Here is a 9,584-nt window from a genome sequence, read left to right as displayed (position 1 = left end):
GTCCGCAATGTATTTGTATTTAGTTCATAAAGTTAACATTAACTATAATTAAAGGTATTTGAAAGGCATTTGAAATTAAATATAAAAGTACATTTTCAGGATCCCAATTCAAAAATAGCAAAAAAAATCCATTTAAATATAGCAAAAATAGTAGATCTACAAGCTATTTTTGCTACGACAGTAATATGCAATGTGGCCCTCTGGAGTCAGTGTGGAAATATAGAGGCCCTCTCCATTGTCAAAGTTGCCCACCGCTGAACTAAAGGTTATTTTACCTGGAGTGAAGATGTATGTCGTCTGAATGAAGATCTGTGTCGTCTGGATTCACTTATTCAACAGCTTCTGGTTATTTGACACAAATGAGCAGAAATATACATTTCTTATAGGCCCCTCCCTCCCTTCACTCTGAACATAGATTCCTCTGCTTAAAGGACCACTTCACCTGCACTTTTCAACCTACCTTCATATATAATTGGTCCTCACTATAATGCTGTGTCAGTACAGTACAGTCGTGCATGTGTGCGTGCGTGCGTGCGTGCGTGACAGCTCCTGACACATCAGCACGTACAAGTTGATGGCAGTTTTTCAACCTAAACTAACTTGTTTTATATTAACATCTAAAACACACCCAGGATGAAGAGAGCAATGTTTGGAAAGCTGCTCCTGCAACAATGTGACTGATGATGAAGTTGGAGGCTATTTGGCAGGTCTCCAACATTCACCTAGCATGTAAAACACTTAGGGCTCTGATTTGATTTTTATTTTAGCACAGTATAGAGCAATACACATTAAAGCATTAAAATAAAAAGGGAAAGTGCCAGGATGAGGCAAGAAGCCCTCGGGGCTTATACGAGGCCTTTACCTACGTATATAAAATACAATAAAGATATTATAACGAGATATAAATAATTTCCAGTAGACATGATTGCAGTATATAAAAACATACAGTATATATATATATATATATATATATCTACAACATCTACAACATGATTCAAAATACTTGATAATCAAAATCACACTCTAAATCAGTGGTTCCCAAAGTGGGGTCCGGGGACCCTGAGGGGTCCTTGAGTGAGTTCCAGGGGGAGGAGGTCCCCAGCTAAATGATAGTTTGGAACCAAATGGGCCCTTATGGGTCTGCAACTCTGAGAGTGGGGGTCCGCTCTTCAAATGGGGGTCCGCGGGCTAATACGTGTCAATTTGGGGGTCCTTGACATGAAAACATTTGGGAACGTATAGTTCACTTTGTGAGGAAGTGGTTCGGGCTTAAAGGACCACTTCACCACTTTTCAACCTATCGTCATATAATTGGTCCTCATTAATAATCATGACACCCTTGCTGCTTTTTTTTCCTACTCAGTCTGTGTCTCTTATTTTTTTTAATCTTGTTTTAAAAAAACTGCCTAACGATGTCACTGGTGGATGGGTTTCTGAACTGTCCGCAGCCAGGCGCGGAGCCAGGGTTTTTCTTTTAGTAAGGCATAGCCAATACGAGGTAGGCACCCAGCCGCCTCGTATTGAACATTACACCATTAGTGAGGACCAATTATATGAAGATAAGTTGAAAAGTGGCGAAGTGGTCCTTTAACCCCCCCACCACCAGAGACATTATTTTCCAGTCCAAACACGACGGTGGGTTTGGCGTGCTGAACGTGGAGTGGATATACAGTATAACGCCACAAGGCATGGCTCACTTGATAAACATGTTAAACAGTGACGACAAGACTGTCAGGGAACTTTGATAGATCTTCTCTGTTTCTAGATATGAAACGGTGTAAAGTCCTCCTGACAGGAGAGAGAGAAAGCCAAGTTTCCTAGCTGGGGATCAGAAGAAAAAAGCCCAACTTTAAAATGGACTCGCATGCTACAGGGGGTCTGGGGTGTCGTCAGATTGGCCTGAGTTTGAGAACTGGAGCGTCCCTGAGCCAGAGCCATCAAATAGAAGTCACGATATTGGGGGGGGGGGGTCAGAAACCGAGCGCTCGAGCGCTGTTCATGCAGCCTGGAGAGGGACAAGCTGGCGTTTGAAATACATTGTTTTCAACGAGGGCGGCGCAAATAAGAGCAATTTTAGGCATGTGTGCAACATGACAACTGTTATTACAGTACAGTATTGTACAGTGACAACTAAAGTCTCTGTAATGTTTATGTTGTACGAATCTAAAATAAAGGGATTTAAGATCATTAAAGCTGGGCTGTTGCCTGGGTCCAATGCATTTCTGCCTACTTCCGGTCCAGGACTTCTCCCTATTTGTTGTCCCCATTCTCAATAGAATGTAGAACCGCCATTGGACTGGCCCCATGAAGCGAACAGAGTTTTCGTAACTCTGTCTTACACTATGGCTCTGCCCTGAGCAGGGTTCGACCTGACTCTGAAACTGTAGCAGTTTCTGAGGACATTATTACCAACTGTTTGATCTCAGTAGAGCGAGGTCGCTTCTCGCCCTCAGGGTGTCATATCATTAAGGGTCACGTCACACATGGTGGGTTTGTAGATCTGCTTTTTTCCGGTGGCCTCTATGCCCAGGTAAGTCAGTCAGTCAGTCAGTCAGTCAGTCACAGTCTCAGTCTCAGTCTCAGTCTCAGTCACAGTCACAGTCACAGTCAGTCAGTCAGTCAGTCAGTCAGTCAGTCAGTCAGTCAGTCTATTGAGTGCTCATAGGCGGGTAAGAACAGCGAGGAGAGTGGGTATCTTTCTATCTGGTAGCAGTTGTTCCAAAACTTCTATGTGGTGCATTGCTGTGTATTAGGCTGACGGGGTCTCCCACGTTGGACTGGCTCACTGGATAGACCCGGTGGTCCCAGTGGGACCTCCAGGTGCGTCGTAGTTTTCATCATTAGTTAATTCATTTTAGTATTAATTAATTCATATTGACTTCGCATAAAAGTTACTTTTGCACTACTGAAATGTGTATGTTGAATGAAGGCCGCTATTGGCAAACAAACACACATTCTGTCTTTTAGTCATCACCTGATGCAATCATGTGTCAATGCTGTCAGTTACTGGGAAGTTGTGCCTGCTCGCTCATACATAAGATACTGTGTGTGTGTGTGTGTGTGTGTGTGTGTGTGTGTGTGTGTGTGTGTGTGTTAGGGTTTAATACCGGGATCCCGGGTACAGGGCACGCAATTTCCCGACCTGGGAAATGGCATCGGGACCCGTCCGTTGTTGTTTTTCTTGTTAGAAATTACACTAAAGGAGTTTTCACACAGTGCACATTATTTCCCCTGATCTATGAGTGGTCAAATGTCCAATCTGAACCCTCCCATCATTTTCAAACATGTTTGATGATATTTATATGGAATTATGGATCACACTCGAGGGCTGCAACGGGAACGGGAGCCAGGCCAGCGGGACCCAACGTAAATGTTGGCAGCGCGGGTGGTATTTAAATACCTGCGGGCGGGAATGGGCGGTCAAGATAAAATCAACCTCCCGCAATTAACCAGATCCAGAGTTTAAAGGCTATACACTTTAGCAAAATATGAATGTCTGACAGACATCTTCAGGCACGCTCCCAAAGCTGCTGCACCTGTCAATCATATAGCCTAATCAGTCACTCTGTGAGAAGTGTGTGTTTTACCGACAGAGCGAGGAGTTTCCTTTCCCTGTGATGGACATTGTCACTTCTAAACCCCTTTTTGTTGCCTGCATTTGCATGTGCGTCACTCAGCACTCAGTGAAACGGAACACAAACAAAGATGAGTATAGGCTACAATTTGTTTTATAATCAACACAAGCACGCAGCCTCTCTCTCTCTCTCTCTCTCTCTCTCTCTCTCTCCCAATATAATAATCACTAATCAGTGTGCTGTGCACTGGCCGTGCTGGCTATTTTAACACCCAATCGGACTTTTCATAAAGTACAAATAAGCGGGATGATCACATTCTCAACATTCTCTGCAGCGGAGAAGGGGACCCAGCACTGCTCAAAGGGTGAAAGACCATATATAGCTAATCTATGTGAAAGTGAGGTCGTAAAAAAATGTCCCCCGTGCTTCGACAGTCACATTAGTGCAAACTCCTTAAGTGTCCCTTTTTCTGGCGTAGTAGGCCTATAACATTAATATTTTAATTTAATAATTTAATTGTAGGCGAATTTATGTTACTTCAAATAAAACGTTTTAAACCAAAAAATATCCCTATTCTATTGAACATATGAAGTATCTATAGCCTACATATAAATGCATTTTGGTGGGCACTTTTTTTCTTCTTTTATTTTTTTTCTGACGGGAATTCCCGCGGGAGCCCGGGAAAAGGTCTGCAAATTCCCGGGAATTAAAATGAGCCAAATCCGGGAAAATATGAAACCCTAGTGTGTGTGTGTGTGTGTGTGTGTGTGTGTGTGTGTGTGTTCATATTTGGAAGCCTTGGTAATGTCCATAAATCAGTCGTGAGGGGCCCAGAGCTAAGGCATCGGCAAAACTCTGTTCAGTGTCTGCAATAATTGGCAGTTGCCACATATGGAGAAGGCAATGCTTCCTGTACCCGTGATCTGTATCCTGAAGCACTTGTTGTAGAGTTTTCCAAGTTTGCGCATCCACTATTGTTTGTGTTCAAGAATTTCTTATTAAATGTGAATGCAAATAAAGATTCTGTGTGTGCGTGCGTGCGTGCGTGCGTGCGTGCGTGCGTGTCCGACCTGCTGTATCTTTTTTGAGCGTAATTTGGTGACAATTTTATGAAAATGTACAGTAGGTTTTCACAAAAGTATACCAACAATGGTACAACTGATGGTTATACTACTCAATAAATGGTTGTTTCAACTGCAAATAAGGGGAAGGTTGCGGTATTTAAGATTTAATACAATACTGGGTCAGGGGACGTTGCTTGAAGGCAAACGTCCTCATTTCCGTCATCTGCTTCAGTAACGGGTTCTTCCTGGTGCACTTCGGTCTAGATCAGCTAACAACACCCCTGATGTCTTTGTTGTCAATGGAAACCATAGAGAGGTGTTCATTCTCGAGGTCGGCTGTACCTTTGACTACAGCCTGGATAGGGTTAAGGCTCATACATAGTCTGGATTTTCGGTGGTTAGGTGACCACCGAACTACAACATGACGTCACGAGCCACGGTGGAGAGCAGACCACCGCCACCGCTCCAGCCCTTCTCTCTGTTTTTACTCACCACCGCTCAACGTTATTTCAGCTCCGGTGGTCAGCTCACCACCGGAGCGGTGGTCACCTCACCACCGAAAATCCAGACTATGAATAGGCCTTTACCATTATTCTGAATTCACAAAAAGAGGACACATGTGCGTGTGCTGTGCTACGGCTTTGTATATTTGTTGTGTTGACATGGGCTTAGCAGGTCAGAACCTCTTAGGGTAGTATTTGCGACAGAAACAAGTTCCAGCTGGTAGCAGTTGTTCCAAAACTTCTATGTGGACCTCCAGGTGCGTCGTAGTTTTCATCATTCATTTTAGTATTAATTAATTCATATTGACTTCGCATAAAAGTTACTTTTGCACTATTGAAATGTGTATGTTGAATGAAGGCCGCTATTGGCAAACAAACACACATTCTGTCTTTTAGTCATCACCTGATGCAATCATGTGTCAATGCTGTCAGTTACTGGGAAGTTGTGCCTGCTCGCTCATACATAAGATACTGTGTGTGTGTGTGTGTGTGTGTGTGTGTGTGTGTGTGTGTGTGTTAGGGTTTAATACCGGGATCCCGGGTACAGGGCACGCAATTTCCCGACCTGGGAAATGGCATCGGGACCCGTCCGTCCCGTGTTTTTCTTGTTAGAAATTACACTAAAGGAGTTTTCACACAGTGCACATTCTTTCCCCTGATCTATGAGTGGTCAAATGTCCAATCTGAACCCTCCCATCATTTTCAAACATGTTTGATGATATTTATATGGAATTATGGATCACACTCGAGGGCTGCAACGGGAACGGGAGCCAGGCCAGCGGGACCCAACGTAAATGTTGGCAGCGCGGGTGGTATTTAAATACCTGCGGGCGGGAATGGGCGGTCAAGATAAAATCAACCTCCCGCAATTAACCAGATCCAGAGTTTAAAGGCTATACACTTTAGCAAAATATGAATGTCTGACAGACATCTTCAGGCACGCTCCCAAAGCTGCTGCACCTGTCAATCATATAGCCTAATCAGTCACTCTGTGAGAAGTGTGTGTTTTACCGACAGAGCGAGGAGTTTCCTTTCCCTGTGATGGACATTGTCACTTCTAAACCCCTTTTTGTTGCCTGCATTTGCATGTGCGTCACTCAGCACTCAGTGAAACGGAACACAAACAAAGATGAGTATAGGCTACAATTTGTTTTATAATCAACACAAGCACGCAGCCTCTCTCTCTCTCTCTCTCTCTCTCCCTCCCAATATAATAATCACTAATCAGTGTGCTGTGCACTGGCCGTGCTGGCTATTTTAACACCCAATCGGACTTTTCATAAAGTACAAATAAGCGGGATGATCACATTCTCAACATTCTCTGCAGCGGAGAAGGGGACCCAGCACTGCTCAAAGGGTGAAAGACCATATATAGCTAATCTATGTGAAAGATGTGAGGTCGTTAATTTTTTTCCCCTGTGCTTCGACAGTCACATTAGTGCAAACTCCTTAAGTGTCCCTTTTTCTGGCGTAGTAGGCCTATAACATTAATATTTTAATTTAATAATTTAATTGTAGGCGAATTTATGTTACTTCAAATAAAACGTTTTAAACCAAAAAATATCCCTATTCTATTGAACATATAGCCTACATATAAATGCATTTTGGTGGGCACTTTTTTTCTTCTTTTATTTTTTTTCTGACGGGAATTCCCGCGGGAGCCCGGGAAAAGGTCCGCAAATTCCCGGGAATTAAAATGAGCCAAATCCGGGAAAATATGAAACCCTAGTGTGTGTGTGTGTGTGTGTGTGTGTGTGTGTGTTCATATTTGGAAGCCTTGGTAATGTCCATAAATCAGTCGTGAGAGGCCCAGAGCTAAGGCATCGGCAAAACTCTGTTCAGTGTCTGCAATAATTGGCAGTTGCCACATATGGAGAAGGCAATGCTTCCTGTACCCGTGATCTGTATCCTGAAGCACTTGTTGTAGAGTTTTCCAAGTTTGCGCATCCACTATTGTTTGTGTTCAAGAATTTCTTATTAAATGTGAATGCAAATAAAGATTCTGTGTGTGCGTGCGTGCGTGCGTGTCCGACCTGCTGTATCTTTTTTGAGCGTAATTTGGTGACAATTTTATGAAAATGTAGGCTATGTTTTCACAAAAGTACCAACAATGGTACAACTGATGGTTATACTACGCAATAAATGGTTGTTTCAACTGCAAATAAGGGGAAGGTTGCGGTATTTAAGATTTAATACAATACTGGGTCAGGGGACGTTGCTTGAAGGGGACGTTGCTTGAAGGCAAACGTCCTCATTTCCGTCATCTGCTTCAGTAACGGGTTCTTCCTGGTGCACTTCGGTCTAGATCAGCTAACAACACCCCTGATGTCTTTGTTGTCAATGGAAACCATAGAGAGGTGTTCATTCTCGAGGTCGGCTGTACCTTTGACTACAGCCTGGATAGGGTTAAGGCTCATACATAGTCTGGATTTTCGGTGGTTAGGTGACCACCGAACTACAACATGACGTCACGAGCCACGGTGAAGAGCAGACCACCGCCACCGCTCCAGCCCTTCTCTCTGTTTTTGTGTGTGTGTGTGTGTGTGTTAGGGTTTAATACCGGGATCCCGGGTACAGGGCACGCAATTTCCCGACCTGGGAAATGGCATCGGGACCCGTCCGTCCCGTGTTTTTCTTGTTAGAAATTACACTAAAGGAGTTTTCACACAGTGCACATTCTTTCCCCTGATCTATGAGTGGTCAAATGTCCAATCTGAACCCTCCCATCATTTTCAAACATGTTTGATGATATTTATATGGAATTATGGATCACACTCGAGGGCTGCAACGGGAACGGGAGCCAGGCCAGCGGGACCCAACGTAAATGTTGGCAGCGCGGGTGGTATTTAAATACCTGCGGGCGGGAATGGGCGGTCAAGATAAAATCAACCTCCCGCAATTAACCAGATCCAGAGTTTAAAGGCTATACACTTTAGCAAAATATGAATGTCTGACAGACATCTTCAGGCACGCTCCCAAAGCTGCTGCACCTGTCAATCATATAGCCTAATCAGTCACTCTGTGAGAAGTGTGTGTTTTACCGACAGAGCGAGGAGTTTCCTTTCCCTGTGATGGACATTGTCACTTCTAAACCCCTTTTTGTTGCCTGCATTTGCATGTGCGTCACTCAGCACTCAGTGAAACGGAACACAAACAAAGATGAGTATAGGCTACAATTTGTTTTATAATCAACACAAGCACGCAGCCTCTCTCTCTCTCTCTCTCTCTCTCTCTCTCTCTCCCTCCCAATATAATAATCACTAATCAGTGTGCTGTGCACAGGCCGTGCTGGCTATTTTAACACCCAATCGGACTTTTCATAAAGTACAAATAAGCGGGATGATCACATTCTCAACATTCTCTGCAGCGGAGAAGGGGACCCAGCACTGCTCAAAGGGTGAAAGACCATATATAGCTAATCTATGTGAAAGATGTGAGGTCGTTAATTTTTTTCCCCTGTGCTTCGACAGTCACATTAGTGCAAACTCCTTAAGTGTCCCTTTTTCTGGCGTAGTAGGCCTATAACATTAATATTTTAATTTAATAATTTAATTGTAGGCGAATTTATGTTACTTCAAATAAAACGTTTTAAACCAAAAAATATCCCTATTCTATTGAACATATGAAGTATCTATAGCCTACATATAAATGCATTTTGGTGGGCACTTTTTTTCTTCTTTTATTTTTTTTCTGACGGGAATTCCCGCGGGAGCCCGGGAAAAGGTCTGCAAATTCCCGGGAATTAAAATGAGCCAAATCCGGGAAAATATGAAACCCTAGTGTGTGTGTGTGTGTGTGTGTGTGTGTGTGTGTGTGTGTGTGTGTGTTCATATTTGGAAGCCTTGGTAATGTCCATAAATCAGTCGTGAGGGGCCCAGAGCTAAGGCATCGGCAAAACTCTGTTCAGTGTCTGCAATAATTGGCAGTTGCCACATATGGAGAAGGCAATGCTTCCTGTACCCGTGATCTGTATCCTGAAGCACTTGTTGTAGAGTTTTCCAAGTTTGCGCATCCACTATTGTTTGTGTTCAAGAATTTCTTATTAAATGTGAATGCAAATAAAGATTCTGTGTGTGCGTGCGTGCGTGCGTGCGTGCGTGCGTGCGTGTCCGACCTGCTGTATCTTTTTTGAGCGTAATTTGGTGACAATTTTATGAAAATGTACAGTAGGTTTTCACAAAAGTATACCAACAATGGTACAACTGATGGTTATACTACTCAATAAATGGTTGTTTCAACTGCAAATAAGGGGAAGGTTGCGGTATTTAAGATTTAATACAATACTGGGTCAGGGGACGTTGCTTGAAGGCAAACGTCCTCATTTCCGTCATCTGCTTCAGTAACGGGTTCTTCCTGGTGCACTTCGGTCTAGATCAGCTAACAACACCCCTGATGTCTTTGTTGTCAATGGAAACCATAGAGAGGTGTTCATTCTCGAGGTC

The sequence above is a fragment of the Electrona antarctica genome (assembly GCF_951216825.1).
Source record: "Electrona antarctica genome assembly, chromosome: 6".
Lineage (NCBI taxonomy): Eukaryota > Metazoa > Chordata > Actinopteri > Myctophiformes > Myctophidae > Electrona > Electrona antarctica.
The sequence above is the reverse complement of the archived record's forward strand: the minus strand, read 5'-3'. Positions refer to the sequence as shown.